This window comes from Saccostrea echinata, unplaced genomic scaffold, assembly GCF_033153115.1.
Source record: "Saccostrea echinata isolate AGI-Se365-2 ecotype Australia unplaced genomic scaffold, CSIRO_AGI_Sech_v1 ptg000001l, whole genome shotgun sequence".
Taxonomy (NCBI): domain Eukaryota; kingdom Metazoa; phylum Mollusca; class Bivalvia; order Ostreida; family Ostreidae; genus Saccostrea; species Saccostrea echinata.
The window spans coordinates 45,912,483-45,927,732 of NW_026889750.1; the positions used below are offsets into that span (position 1 = coordinate 45,912,483).

General features: G+C 34.2%; 1 pseudogene; it reads right to left on the reverse strand.

Annotated features, from left to right (window-relative positions):
• LOC133197835 (uncharacterized) overlaps positions 1-15,250 on the reverse strand; it is a 50,577-nt pseudogene that overhangs the window by 8,706 nt on the left and 26,621 nt on the right.

Here is a 15,250-nt window from a genome sequence, read left to right on the forward strand (position 1 = left end):
TCGTCCCAACGCCTACAATGGCACGGGACCTCGATTTTTAAGGTCTCGATCGTCCGAATGACCCGTGACTTTCACTTCTAGTGCCGGGCGCTTGGCGAAGGAACAGTCACTACCTATGTTTACGTCTTAGGTTTGAAAAAATCGAACCAGGGTCTCCCTATCACGAAGCGAGCGCCCTACCACTAGGCTACCGCGACCAGCAACCTTGTTTGAAAATACAATCTGTCGTTAGGTCGAATGTTCACTGACGTTTTTCATATAAATTGTAAGGCAATTATTTTCACACTGAAGTATCTACGGATTTTCTGTTTACACGATCATAACAAAGAGCACAGGGCGGGTGCGACCGGTCGGCAGGGGATGCTTACTTCTCTATAGCACCTGATCCCACCTCTATTTTCAGAGGTCCATGTTGGCTCTGCTTATAATAAATTTATTTATAAATATTGACTTTTGAGAATGATCACTGTTCGTTATTTTCACATTTCATTTATAGTCTTAAAAGATTGTTTGTGGAAACCCTCATGTTCCATTCCTCTTTTTAGACAAATGTTTTGTAGATACCAAGGCACAAATGGTTGATAATTACACTCAGATTACATAAAGTATCAAATTGTTAGGATAAAATTCATAACTTGTTGCATGAGTCTGTGAACTTTGACCTGATTTAAATTGTACACTAATTGGTCGTTGAAATTTCTATCACTCTAACAACTGGTTAATAGTATTAGTCTTAATCAATTTCTTTTGTAGACCAAGAAAGATTTTTAAAAATATGATGGAGAATTCTACGTCAATGGCAAACTTTTTCAGCCCGCTACCAAATAGTTCCGCTCCTGAAAATGCCGCTTTGTGTTCCATCAATGATTTCGGTACCTGTTGGTTAATCCCCGTTTGTTCGATCTTGACGTCCATTTCTCTTACCGGAAACACGGCGACTTTTATCAACATACTTTGTAGACGCATGTATAAAGATGTAACATATATGTGCATTCTGCTCTTGTCTCTTAGTGACTTGATGTCTAGTGGTGTAATGTACACGACAATGTTTATTCTTTACCCTAGAATTTACAATTTCTATTTTAATGTTCCCCTTTGTATTCTGTTCTTTTGGGGTGTGTTTACTCCGTTCATGTGGAGAAGTGGCAATCTCGTGGTTATGGCTTACGAGCGATACTCTCTGATTCTTAACCCTATCAAATATCACACCTATCACTCAAGCCGTAGGGTACTAAAACTGTCGCTCACCATATTAGCTGTCATGAGTACTCTAAGCATTTCATATGCTGTCATTTTGTCCTTTATCAAAGTCTGCCCAGACTTTCTTCTGGTAACCTCCTATTTCGCTTACATTGGTGTACCCCTAGTTTTCAGTATATTTGGTATGTTGCTATACTTACATTGTTCCAAACTGAGAAAAATGAAAACACTGTCAACAATATCCTTGAACTTGATTTATAGGAGACGATGTTTTGAGATGACAACGAAAGTTTACCTCATTTGCTTTGCTTATGTTTTTGGTCAGTTGCCCTTTGTAATAAATGATATAGTGATAGTGTTAGTGGAATATCAAGTTTTGGATTCCTATAAAGAATTAATGAATATCCTTTATCAGATAGGAACAGTTACCATGCTTGCAAACTACGCTTTCAATCCCTTTATCTACTTCCTCTCTTTCGACCGATTGGCTTCTTTTTGTAGGTCTAAGGACTACTCAAACCGTTCATCATTTAAAATGAGTGATTTAGAAACACCCAATTCAAAAGCACAGTACATGTAAGTGTAAGAAACTTATTTATATATTCATTTATTCATATATCTGCTTTTTGATTCAAGATTATTACTTATTTTCATTTGAAAATTATTTTTAAAAATAAATAAATAAATGCATGTTTACGGAGTCTTCATGAAAAGTAACTTCATATTTTATATTCAATTAGAAAGGCTATAAGTAAACTTCTTTGAAAAAATACATATAGAAAAATAAAGAAATTTTTGCTATCTTCAATAAAAATTTACATTTATGACTCAATTTTGATAATTTTACTTTAAAAATAAGGAAAAAAAATATTAAGCTTGATGAAATTTCTCCAGATTAAAGACCAAACTTTTTTTTAGTGTAGTTTGTTTCAAATGTCTTAAAGTAAAGGACGACTGCACTTAACGCCTATTTTTGGGTCTTTTTCGGTTGCTTCTGTTGCTTTTATATCTAAACTTTATTTCACTTTTGTATGTTTATGAAAGAATCCTGTCAATTTGGAACCAAATTTAAATCTTAAAATGATTGTAGACTGTGATACAATAAAATGATTCAATGTTTTTTGTCCTTACTGCTTTCCAAATATAGTGACTTTACACTTACCTGCCCTTGATTAAACATTAGGTATGCATGAGAGGTGGAGCTAACATTGTAAGAATGGCTCTAAAATTAGACTTGATAAATAAAAATGACATGTTTGGAAAAAAGAACGTGATCACTCTTTCCAATCTCCCTCTCCATTCTGTATGGCACAAATACACTTCTGACAAAAGCTTCAAAACAAAATTAACAATATGAGCATGTCAATGTAATCAAAGCAGATTATATATCAATGCCAGATGACTTAATGTGTTCGAACACAATGTCCTAGTTAGCACAAACATGCTACCTTACAAGTCACTTGACGGAATTTAGTATTCACAAAGTTACATGAGGTAAGAAATCACGTGGTGAATTATAATATTCAACATGTCACAATCCTTGGTTACAACACAGAGAGCGAATGTAAGAAGAAGCAGTTTTTTCTCTTTTTAACCATGAGCGCATGTTTGTCTATTAATCTCCTTTTGACACATTATTATTTATGCAAATATACAACTACTGTTAAACGTAGAACAATAGACAAACATGTGCTGACTATGTATAAAGTCAGTAAAAAAGTGGGCGTCCTCATTATCGAACGGAGATTCAAGAAATTGTGATGACCCCTGCCTTTGAAAACAGATTCGAACTTCGTAAATACACACTTTTATTAAACGTAATTACATAAAGTTGTAGATTGGATGTTGACCATTCTTGCAATGAAAAGAAAAATTCATGTTTTGAAAGTTTATTCTGTCGCAAATTTCGTATGTCCTTAAGTGCAGTCATCCTTTCAATGAGAGTTTTATGTGGATTACACAAACAAAAAAAGTGTTTTCGGACTTTTTTAACAAAGCTTTAACTAAGATGAGCTTATAAGACCAACGTCAGATGATACAACTTTGTCTGATTAAAACTGTCAAAAATACTTCCTGACCTATTTAAAAAGCCTATTTGATTTTAAAATAATAGATAAACCAATAAATAAATAAAACAGAAAAAAGGGATTTTGAATACAAAGTCTTTACAATTGATACACTGTAGACAGTAAATTAATATAGAGCATATTTGCACGTAACTAATAAAATTTGCATCGGTGCATTTTTCAAAGCAGATTTGAAATAACCATGAAACCGGAATAATTTTCAATGTCCCTTAGTGTCATGTGTATATGATGTTTATAGACATGTTTAGCAATGTTTAATACTGCAGATTAAATATGTAAATTGTTCTTTAACTATTAATTTCATGTTATATAGTTTATCGTTTACTGGTTGTGTGCACAATAGAGATATTTTTAAATAAATTTAAAGGACGTTACATCTAAATTCCAAAATGATATGTTACATTTCCTTGACGCATTATGGTTCAATTTCTTTTTGAAGAATCTATTTTTTCCCCAAAGGTCAATAGGTAAATGTATTACGAATTCATCGAAAAAAAAACAAGTAGAAAATTTATTAAGGAAAAATCAACAGTGCATTATATTATTCAAGATCTTGTGAACATGTTAAAACAGTTTCCTGTAAAAGTTCTGATTAATTTTTAATTTAAACATTTTTGTCCGAGTAAATTTGCTAATCTGAATGTTGTACCAAGGTTTGTCAACTTCTGTATAAAAAAAATGTCATATACGGGTTTGAAACATTTACTTGTGTAATTTATTTATAAATTTATTTATTTTATAAATAAAAATTCGATTTATTGTCAGTAAATTTGTTAATCTTAACGTTGTACCATAGTTTGTCAACTTCTGTATAAATATAGTGTGGCTAAATGTATTTTTGTAAATATCGTTGTTATTGTTTTTGGATAATAAAAGATTTTGATAATTTTATTTGTTGTCTATTACTGTTCGGCTTTGTTTTATATGGTAAATACATGCATAGAGTCTTTTGAATAGAGATCATTATGACATTTTTGTGGAACATAATTAATTCATACATCTAAATGAGGATAATAAAGAAACTTCACTATTTTGGGGTTTGGATTAAAGAAATTATATCAAACCAGCTTAACTTTGGATGAGAAGAAAAGGTTAATTTTTATACAAGTATGTTCTAAATCAATGTATGCAAGCACCTCCGGAATATGTAAATGAAAAGTCACAGAAGTGGCAGAGTGCCACACACCTTTTGTTTCTGTGTTATGTATTAATATGTATTTCAGAATGATGGCAGGTGGTATAAAGCACAGGTACTTGTGGACAGGACCCCCCCCCCCCCCGCCGATATTCAACCCCGGGGCTTGTTGGACTTTTTTTCACAAATTATATTTATTACACTTATTCATCATGTGTACAATAGGAAAAAATCGTGAAAACCCCAAAATAATCGTTTCACACAAAAATATCCCACCTTGCATTATAAGAGAGAAAGGTATGCCACTCCGGTTTGTTTACGTTATACCCCCACTGGTCTTTCTGGGTTTAAAAACATGTATTTATTTTATTTTAACCTAAAATGTCGGTTCACACTATCTCTACATATATTTTTGTCTTAGTTCATGCTATCGGATTGACTCTGCATCTCGTAAGAATCCCACAATTAATCCTTAAACAGCATTACAGTCAGTGCTTTGAAAATTCCTTAGGTAAACGCAACGGAAGTACACCAAGAATGTCTCACTTACTACGATAACGTCCGAGAGAGTTTTGGCCTGACGTAATAATCTCTCTCGGGTGTTATCATGATAGGTAATATATAAACTATACACTTCCGTTGCGTTTACCTAAGGAATTTTCAACGCACTGACTGTAATGCTGTTTAAGGATTAATTGTGGGATTCTTACGAGATGCAGAGTCAATCCGATAGCATGAACTAAGACAAAAATATATGTAGAAACAGTGTGAACCGACATTTTAGGTTAAAATAAAATAAAAACATGTTTTTAAACCCAGAAAGACCAGTGGGGGTACAACGTAAACAAACCGGAGTGGCATACCTTTCTCTCTTATAATGTAAAGTGGGATATTTTTGTGTGAAACGATTATTTTGGGGTTTTCACGATTTTTTCCTATTGTACACATGATGAATAAGTGTAATAAATATAATTTGTGAAAAAAAGTCCAACAAGCCCCGGGTTGAATATCGGGGGGGGGGGGGGGGTCCTGTCCACAAGTACCTGTGGTATAAAGTCGTTTAATACATTAATGGAGGTAACTCAAATTATTGGAATATGCATAAAATTATATTCTATGAAGAATCAGTAGTTATTACGGATTTGACCGTTACCAATTTTGGATGGAAGAATTTTAAGGTTTCTAAACAGATTATGTATCTGTCAGGTTTGCAGGAGTTATCTCTCTTGCTATACTCGCCCAAGATTAACAGTATCTTCAAGTAAATGTCGCAAGGTCAACCAATGAAATTATTTCACGGAAAAATCGTGGGTGCGTCACTGCGGTAGCATTGGTTTTCACTTTCTTTCAGGACGCCGGTTGATTTTTAAAGCGGTTTTAATCCACCTCCACCCCTCCGCCTTCCTTTATCATCTTCAAAACTTGTGTTGTTATTAGTTATCTATTTGATAGTCCTTTGTCTGCAGTACAGCCAACTCTCTCGTTTGTTTGCGTAACATTAGGCAGCAGCAAGCTACAGAGGTCTTGAAGATCTAAGTCTCTGATTTTTCCCCTCAACTAGAAGTCAGCCAAGAAGAAGTTTAAAGATTGCATTAATTTTGGTGGATATAGTCCCACCCTTTAGGACCGAAGGAGCAGGGACCATGAAATTCATAATTTTTGTTCCACCCCCCTCAATAATTTTTGCCGATATAAAGAATACTATAGAAAACATAGCTACTATTTGCTTTCATTAATTTGGTTACTGATTACCATTCAAATGCTTAATATGATTAATATAAAAATCTTTCACTGCTACGTCATCATTACAGGTGACCTACTGCTCTCCGTTTTTGTCTGTCGTCGTGCGTTAACATTTGAACATTTTCAACTTCTTCTCTGGAACCGTTAAACCAATTTAAAGTGGAACAAAAATTATGAATTGGTTTCACAGCCCCTGGGTTAGATGTTCTGGTGTAAGGGTGGGACTCTATTGATAATATAGTGAAAATGCATCAATTCAATTAAATAATCCTGTCTGCTCCTTAGTGTTGAGCAGATAAACAAAGTGCATTGTTATGATGTACAAGGGTGCATTTTACAGAATTTTTGAAACTTTTGGTCCTAGGGTCAGGGGTTCTGGTGAAAATATTCAACTAAGTGCATAGTTATAATGATGAGGGTATCTATTCCAAATTTGTGAATTTCATGACCTTGGTTCGTTGATTCTGGTGTTAGGATAAAGGGCTGGATTGAATCTATTGTGAAAATGCATTTTATTTCTTTGAAAATCTTCTCTGCTACTAGGCATATCAGAGGAAGAGTAAAAGTTTTAATAAGCAAAGGTATTTTCACCAGATTTTATAACATCTGGACCATTAGGTTAAGTGTTCTGGTCCTAGCCATGGCTTTGTTAATTTGTATTCTACTGAGAGAAGTTATTCCCCTTTGCCATTCACTTTTGATAGTTAATTACTGTAAATAATGTATTTGAAAGGTTAATAGAACAAGAGAATTATTGAAGATTTTTTTTTTCATAATACAAAATGTATTTTCATAGTATTAATGATCAGGTAGACTTGTAAATAATAGATAAATAAAAATGAGACAAAAATAACTTATTAGATGTTCTTAAAGACCAAGGAAGGCCATGTCAGAGATTATAATATTGGGTTAAAAATAGTTCAGAAGCAGATAGTGTTTTAATAGTCTGCTTGTTGAAAATGATATGGGCGGGGGACAAATTAGAACTTAATCTATGAGTTGTTACTGAATACTAAACTAATTATTTCGTTGACCCTAATCTTGCTATTGCTCTTGTTTTTTGGCAACAAAGCTTCATATATCAGTTCATTTTACTTTGTACTCTATGGATCCTCTAAACTGTTGCACTATGGGCCCTGGGCCTCTTTTTTTTTCTTTTTTTTTTTTAAATTATTTATTTTTTTTTTTGGTCTCGTGCCCATTGAAGCCATCTTTTTCTCCCTTCTTTTGAAAGCAGCTTAGAATTTTGCAGGTATGTAGCTGTTCATTTTACCCTTTCAGATAACTTTTATAGAATTGCTGTTTCACTTAATTACGGACGTCATATAACATCATATTTCATTTTACAATCCCTTTTTCCACTCTCGCACTGCATCGCCTTCTATGTAATGCTTAATTCTTGAAGATTCTGTCTTCCTTTCGGTTTAACACAGATCCTGTAACTTTTTATTTTTATTAATCACAAAACTCGTAGTGCAAGATGATGACATTTTTTTTCTCTACCATCTGTTCGGCTGCTTTTAAAGTTAAAAACTAACATTTTCAGAGTAACTATCTGAAATCTAGCTGCAAGTGAGATCCGTCCCACAACAAAATTACAAATTTCAAACCGCAAACATGGCCGTAGGAACCGGGGGGGGGGGTGCTCCCCAATATTTTTGCCAATATATAGAACATGTAGAAAACATAGCAGCTATATGCTTTGATCTCCCTCAATATAACGTCTGATGACTTTTTTTTTTTTGCTGGTCAAGGAATTTTTGGTAGTTGATAGTGCCCCCTCCCCCAACTGAAAATGTATAGATGTGCCCCCTCAAAGTGAAATTGCTTCCTACCGGCCTGCAAAAAAAGAACTTTCCTCTCAATAATAACAATTAACCATTTTTAAAGATAGCAATACTTTATAATCCTACCTTTTTGCATGGTTTTTATCCGCAGCTGTCTCTTTTTGGCGCTAGATTTCGATGAAACAGAGACGAGTATGATAAATGTGCAAAGAATTTAGACAAGTACTCACCATTAAGATCTCTGTTTTAAATAAATGAACCAAATAGTATTAAAGAAAGCTCGATTAATTCAATTTAAAAATAAACATAGTAAATTTATCCAAATTGTTTCATTGTACCATTAATTGATAAACTCCTCTTTAAAACATAGACTTTGAGATATTTTTAAAGGGAATGTACCTTGATATGAGATATCAAATATATCTTAGGTTTTTTATCGTACTTTATATCACTTTTTATTATAAGAAGCATTTGACCTTAATTTGTGAGATAAAGCATATGAGCTTATAGTGTGTATATATCTAAAAGGTGAATGAAACGGACAGTGATCAATCTCCTAAATCCAGTAAACAAAACGAATCGTGAACAGAGCAAAAAATAAAAAATAAAAAAAAATACGGACCCTAGAAACACCAAAGGTGGAATCGGGTGCCTAGAATGAACAAACATCCCCTGTCGACTGCTCACGCCCGCCATGAGATTTATATGGTAGACGGATTACACCGGGTACCGTAGTCAAATTAAGTATAAAAGCAAAACCCAAATACGACTAAACGATAGGTTGTAATTATAATTAAGGTCATAACACCCGTAGAAATTGTGAAAAGCTTACTTTAACGACCCTCTATACACTGCACACTAAAGAGTTCTGATTCCATGGTAATTATAAGCAGTTAGAGTGGTCTGCCCCTACATACATGTAATTAAAATCTACAGCATATTACTCTATCTGTAATCAATTCAAACATTTCTAACATTCTATTAGGCTGAGATAAGTTAATTGAACACTTTATTTGCATGTATTTTCTCCATATAAATAAGCAACAGTGATTTTGTGTTCATCAATACATTGAAAATTTTTCTGAGGGTAAATGGCAGATTCCCTATGTTGAAAATGAAATAGACACAGTATTTTCACCTTCATATTATTTTTTTTTTCAATGTCCAAAAACATTTTTCATCAGTGTATAGAGGGTCCTTAAACCGGATTTGTAAAATCCTTGTAACTTCAACTTATTTGTCAGTAGCTTGCCTCGGTTTAAAAATCGATCGTACTCAGCTCCTTTTCTTGCGTGTATCAAATGTAGATGATGTTGGATATTGCCACTTAAATTAGGGAAGTTGACGATGGAAAAGCGCTGGTCATCCCGTTTGTCATACAGTAAAGTTATTAGTTGGCCATCATTGTATATAGTCAGTAAAACATCCAGATATGAAACAGATGTGGCAGACTCTGTGGTGTCTTTTAATCCAAGTTCACCGGGATATATCGAGTCGATATATAAATGGAAATAATTATTGTTGTTAATTGATAAAACGTCGATATATCTAATTACCGAACTGAAGGCTACAGCGAGAGACTTCTTCTTTTCATGAAGTTTTTGGATAAATTTTCTTTCACAGGAATACAAAACAGGTTTGTTCAGACCGGTGCACAATTAGTACCCGTGGGAATGCCAGCAGACTTAATTCTCGAAAACTACATAGATACTGTCAATGAGAAACTCAAACATTTTTACTATCAACAAATAAATTATCTTTATTTGTAGAATCCGAGTGGTTTTTTTTTTTTTTTTTTTTTTTTTTTTGTTTAACAAAATAAACTTGTAGATGCCAGACCGTGACAAGGTTTGCAAATTTACGAGCTCCATTTTTATCGAAGAATCCGTTTTCTATTTTGTAAAAATGCCTGGGGTCCGTTTTGCAAAAAGAACTTACGATTAAGACCAAAATTTAATTCTGCTGATAACTTTTTAATTTACATTAAATTGAAAATGATTTTATCTTTTTAAAAGGAATGTAGAAAGATATTTTTACCTCAGCAATTTTAGACAGAATCATTAATTTTGCAAATTTTTTCAATTTGCGAAAGTTTTTGGTCATAGTCGTAAGTTCTTTTGTAAAACAGGCCCCTGGTCTTTTATCGTGGGGAATGGTTGTATTAATTGTTGAAAAGTGATATACGTTTTCAAGACTATGTTGGTATCTGCTCTGCTTTGTCAGCTGTGTCCAGTACTTATACTGATCGTGCAATCGATCTAATTCTTTTCACTTTTGAATAATTGAAGATAGAAGGATATATGGTTTTTATATTGCTCCTCAACCGTATAGTACGAGATTTCAACATTTAACTATACTTTTAATTCGTTCTGACAAAGTGTTGAGGTCTTCTTTTTAATGTTTGACCCATCGTCTGACATAATCTTTGACAGAATTCATAATATTTATGAAATTTTGTCGCCAGTTGAAAGATTAGAATTCACTAAATTTCGCCCATTTAATGTCCTCTTTGTTGACTATATTCACGTCACCAGCAGGACTATAATTGTAGGGAGAAGAGGAACATGAACACGTAGTAGAAGTCTCAATATCTATAGATTTTTTGTGTAATTTCGAATCAAATCAAGAATGGATGAATATTTGTAAAAAATACAAGGTGCAGACTTCAAACTAAAAATATGGTGGAATAAAGGACTGGGCCTCTTTGTGATTATGAATATTATGTTTACGGCATCAATTCATTTGGTGGCAAATTTAAGTTTAAGGAACAGAGAGATTCCTTGAGAATTATTGTCTTCCGCAAAATATGGTGGCTTATAAAGCCTATGATCGGCAATACTCATAATCATAGAATTCGGTCTGTACTTTGGTGTTGAAGAATCCAAGTTTGGACTTTCATTACCCTTTTCATGAAGAATATATAACACTTTCAAAGGAACAAAGATTGGTATGGATATGATGCAGACCTAACTATTTATTGACGTAAGAAAGAAATGATTCACAAAGAAAATTATTAGGTTAATTTATTGTAAATCCTTGACTACGCCTACAAATTGTACGTCTATGTTTTGTTAAAATGTCCCATTACATTTATGTTGTTACATTTTGAACTTGAAAGATTCCCAACACTGTCGACATTGTCATCGCAACCATAGGCAGTGCTTTGTTTCCCAATCCAGAATTGTTCTCGTTGTCTACGAAAAGGTGTGCTTAAAGATAAGCTTTAAGTATGATGATAAATTTTTTATTTGGAGAAATTTGACTTTCATTGACAAAATGGAATGGTCTTGAGGAACGAGCTTGCAACGAAGCTGCTGATCTTCCTTGTTACCCTTTTTTTATCGACACAAATAAGTACACAAAGGGAAAAAATGTACAATTTAGAAAATTTGCAGTGCAGGACTTCCCACCTTTTTGTGTAGAAGTACCAAATATAAGAAAGTAATTCAATTTAAATAAAATGCATAACGATCTAAATTTATATTATTATACATAACAAATCTGGAGATTAATTTTTTTTTCATGCCTTACAATATTTGCACACGTTTGTGGATAACATAAATGCCATAACTGCAAATAATTCTAGAAATAAAATTGTCCAGAAACAATAGAAATCAACTGCAGATGATACATCATGCCAATTTACTTCATCATAATCTACTTCCGGTTCTAGTGATTTTCTTTCTTTCTCCAAACTTTCCTGAGAACCCTCTTTTGAACGAAACTTTATACAGCGCAAACACCTCTCAAACTTTACAATTCCTCTGTAAAACCTTCCGATCTTTCCTTCTGACTTCCGGTAGTGAAGCCTAAGTTGAAAAGACGAAATAATAATAGTAGTTACTCCAACAGACATTTGAAAGATTATATATTCTCCTAAAATAGACATTTTCTCTGAATTTACTGGAAGCTGTGTGCTAATGATCGACAAAAATACAGCAAAAGACAGAAAAACAGACATGGCAAATGACATTTTCTCTCCAGCTTCGGTGGGTATGACAAACACTAGAGGGCTAATCACTCCTAAAAGAACAATAGGAAGCATTAGATTCATAACATAGTAGAGAGGTTTACGGCGAAGGTGGAGAGTAAACGTAACCGTTGCGTCCGAATCATCCTCTGGGGCCCCGTCTTGGACGGAAGTGGACTCAATGCTCCAGACCGAGTTTTCCACGTAGTCATAATATTCAACTGGTGTGTTTTTATCGTATAACGTGACATTCTCTTCCCACTTTGTAAAACTCCAGCTTATGAAGGTAATGTCACAGACCTGTGTATCAAACGGAAAGTAGGTGATCTCCATTTTACATTTACTTTCAAATACCTCATATGGTAACCACATGACTGTTCAATCTGAGGAGACCTTCAGGTAGTAGAAATCACCACCTAGCTCCTCAAACTTATTGACACCATTCTTCAGAACCACGTCAGGAGTCCAGATATCGCTCTATTCATAAATTATTAAAGCATATTTTATTCAAAACATATACCAGTATTTAAAAAAAATATAAAATGTACGTTACTTTTTTTTAAGATGAGTGCTCCAAGTGGTTCATGAGTAATCTTCAGTTCTGAAGAATCGTTGCAAGAATTATATGAGAACGGTTTAAAATTTGGATTAAAATACATTCATGCCGATTTTCTTATCACTTACTTAAGTAACTTCCAAGTTTCAAAATGGCTTTCCCCTAGCATTCTATTTGGATTATTTTTTTTTTACAAAAAACAATTCTTGTTTTCCATAAGCAACGCAATTATATATCAAAGAATGTAGAAACGATTTGGGACAGAAATGATACTCTGAATACTAGGCCAGGCCCGTAGGAAGCAATTTCAGTTTGGGGACAGTCTACCAAAACATCTTGACAAGCCAAAGAAAGGTCATCAGACGTTTGAAGGGCTCAATAGAATAATTTGCTTTCGTTTTGTTCCCCGCTTTCACTGAAAGTGGGGAATATAAATTTGGTTCTGCCTGTCTGAATTTCTTTCTTTCTGTAATACTTTCGTTTTTGCGCGATATCTCGAGAAGCCTTAAAACTGAGCTTTTGCGATGAATTTTACATAACTTTTGCGATGAATTTTACATAAAGAAGATCACTATTGATTTGAGGTCAAAAGATCAAAGGTAATAATTTCCGTCTGTTTTAATGCTTTGGTTTCCGTGCGATATCTCAAGAACATTTTGAGCGTTTGCAGTGAAATTTTATACCATAACTCTCTTGGCCCCGCCCGCGCCTTTCAAAGTGTCCAGTCCCGTTTTTATTATTTTGGTCAATTTTTTTTTTTCAAAAGTCAATTTGAAATTTGTTGGCATCGAACATCTACGCTCAAAGTTTTAGAGTAACTCCCCGTTTGCTTGAAAAGTCGCGTGGCACTATATAAAGTACAGGAGCACGTGGAGAGTTATTACGTATAATACAGGTTGTCAGCGGACTTTATATTCTAATTACATCAATTAGAACTGTTTAGTAAAGGCTAAATTGGGCACCATGTGTTGTGTATAATTTTGACAATATCGAGCGTGAATATACTCAGTATTCGTGTATATGTGACCTACTGTTTGCATTTGATTAATTGAAATGTCAAGAGTATCGTTGGTCAAGGTTATACATTTAATAACTCTGCAAATCCAGGAGGTCGGAACCCCCATCCCGACCCCCTCCATCTGCGCATGCTATTTTTTTTAAGCGGGGGACACAAATTCTCTGAATTAGCTTCTTATTGTATAGTATATAGTGTTAAAATTATTGATTGGCACAGCTGCAAATTAACTTTGTTTTCTATAGTGAAGTATTTCTATAGCCCCCCCCCCCCTTCCCGGTTCCTACGGGCCTTTAGGTCTAACACCTATAGGTATTTTACACTGTGTAGGAAGGGAATGAGGAGAGAAAATGCAATCTTACTTTTAAAATATAAATATATTTAGAAAGTTACCTGTTTTAAATATATATTTTCGATCCCTGTACTGGCTTCGTCCCACTGAAGAAACTCATCTATCCAGGAAATACCAAGGTGTGCAGTGGTCACCAGCCGCTGCTGGACAGAGTCCAATTCGTTTATGTTAATAGATAAAACACCATATAAATATTTACTGTTTCATCTTTGGTCATATACAGGTCGGATGTCCTTTGAGTAGTTGGTCATTAGAGACTTTTTGAGTTTCTTGTATTCTTCTATTGAAGCCTCACTCATCGTGCATAATTCCAAGAGCGTTAACGACAGAAAGATAAGTCTCCTCATCACTAACGTTTACATGTATCAGGACACGGGTTAGGATTACAAGAGAATAACAGGTGACGAAAGTCTCAGATACACCGCTACACATTTACAGCTGACTGAACTGTAATTGATTTTAACTTTAAAATTTGGGCATATAGGAGAGTAATGACATATATTATATAATTTGACATCTGCATAGTGAACATGAAGTGTACCGTATTTCATCACCGTTAACAGAAGTGGGGTTCTGTTTACATTGTGCGATGTTTATGACATAACAAAAGACCAAACACGCTATTTTTTCACAGTCATTTATAAATATAAAAAAATATTTTCAGCAGAAATTATGAAAAAAAAAGTTTTGAAATGTTAAAATAATGCATATATTAAGTATTTATTACGAGAACATCTGGATGATTTGCTTTTAATCGGAAAAAAGGAGGTGATTTGTTGGTCATCACATTAATCAGTTAAACAAAATCCTGATCATCCATCTGCAAAGCAAAATAGATTCGCTAATTCAGAGAAAAAAGAAGACCATGCGGGGCTGGGGGTAGAGTTGTAGAGTTTCTTGTCCTTATAACGTCCAGATGTTATAACCTCGTATGAAACTGCATGGGCGCGGATCCAAATACTTTGCGCATATTGGTACTTTAACGTGTTTTTCACCACTTCTCATTGGCTTTTTTTCTAATACAAACGGGGAGTAACTCTTAAACTTTGAGCGTGATTGATGCCAACAAATTGCCAATTGATTTTGGGAGGGGGGGGGGGGACAACGGGGCGGGACACTTTGAGAGGGGCGGGCAGGGTGATAGAGAGTAATGGTATTAAATTTCATTGCAAAAGCTCAAAAGCTTTTTTGAAATATCGTCTGGAAACGAAAGTGTTAAGCACTGACAGAATTTGATGATACGATCTTGACTTTTGACCTTTTGACCTCAAAATCAATAAAGATCTTCCTTAGACCATAGGGAGATGTGGTATAAATTTTCATTACAGAAGCTCAAAGGCTTCTCGAGATATCGTGCGGAAACAAAAGTGTTACAGAAAGCCAGAAATACAGACAGACGGTCGGT